Below are 1446 nucleotides of genomic sequence, written 5' to 3'. Positions count from 1 at the left end.
ATTCATTCACAAAGAAAATTGGTGTCCTTAAAAGTTGGATTTTCCTATTTCTCTTAATTCAAGGATCAGGATCAATTTCCAAAAGACGATTTTTTTATTTCTCTTTTTAAGTCGACTTAAGCACTGGTTCCTTTCTTCATGAAAAGCGCTGTAACGTTAGAAAACAGACTAACTGTCAATCGCGTCCACTTTGTGCAGTGATCAGCTAAGTGTGCAGAGATTAGAAATAATTCAGGATTTGAACTTTTTTGTCTAGCTTTGTTTTTATTATTATACGCAAAACTACTGCTTTCACTTGATATGGTGATAAACTAGGGCTTATTAGGTATTGTTAAAAATTAATATTATTACCACTACCATTACTTTTGAAGTGATACCGATACAATAGATAATTAATTTATTTGATCCCCCCCCCCACACACACTTTATTTGATACCCCATGTAGGTCAATCACATTCACAGAGTCACATTAAATGAAAAAATGCTTGCGGGATGTCTTTTCTAGATCTGGGCACAAAAAGAATAGAATGCCGGTATCATTTTATGTTATTTTGATTATTTATCATTTATTATTATACGCAAGAAGAAGCTGTCTATAAGTGTGAGCCGTTAGCCCTGTGGAGAACATAAAGGCACAGTAAGCTCTTGGACACACATTTCCTGGTGGACTGTCAGAGGACAAACTGTGCAACCTAGTTGTTTCAAAGCAGACTGACACCTTAACTCAGCTGTTTTTAAACAGTCATCTGTGTGGGCCTCCATGAATTAACCCTGTTGAGACATTTCCGCCATTTTTCTTGTATGTCTCATGTCTGAATAAGCCCTGGTATCTGCAAAGCTAGGTTCACGGTAGCTGCCATAAATGGTCGTTTCCAGTGCGGAGGCTCCGCGTGGTAGTGCTACATGCCCACTGCACGCGCTGAGCTTTCAGTATTACCTCGGAACTCAGAAGCCCGAGCTGCAAATGACGTCACACCCACGTTGACTGCGTCTGATTGTCATGGTTTTCTTTAGCTCCAGGTTAGCCATGGTTAGCTATGCCAGTTTATAACAACATGTCCACAGATAGAAGTTGGACAGGACTGCGGGTTCGACCAGGGGCGGTTCTACATTGAATTAAACCCAGGGTGAGACCCCCTTTGAGCACCCTCCCCACCAAAATTTTTTTAAATTATAACATAAGTGAAAGAGAACATCATATTTCTCAATTGCACCAAACCTCCATTAGAACATTTGAAAAACACAGAGAATCCACTTATTTAACAATTTTTCCCCAAAAAAAACTTTTTAAGGTGGACAATCTCTCACAATCTAAATATCCACTATATATACTGTATATAAATGTGGCAAAAATATATACAGTCAGAAAATAATTAGAGCGGAGAGCAACAATAATAGAAAATGTGTATGTGTATTAGGTTTAACTACATTTGTGGGGACCAAAAA

General features: G+C 38.2%; 1 protein-coding gene across 1 annotated transcript in view; it reads right to left on the bottom strand.

Annotated features, from left to right (window-relative positions):
* The window catches only part of LOC116686280 (ubiquitin-conjugating enzyme E2 E1), a gene marked incomplete at its 5' end in the record, with an annotated part of 79936 nt that overhangs the window by 68222 nt on the left and 10268 nt on the right, over nt 1–1446 (bottom strand). The gene's annotated exons all lie outside the window — the stretch shown is intronic.

Source organism: Etheostoma spectabile, unplaced genomic scaffold (assembly GCF_008692095.1).
Source record: "Etheostoma spectabile isolate EspeVRDwgs_2016 unplaced genomic scaffold, UIUC_Espe_1.0 scaffold340, whole genome shotgun sequence".
Lineage (NCBI taxonomy): Eukaryota > Metazoa > Chordata > Actinopteri > Perciformes > Percidae > Etheostoma > Etheostoma spectabile.
The sequence above is the reverse complement of the archived record's forward strand: the minus strand, read 5'-3'. Positions and strand labels throughout refer to the sequence as shown.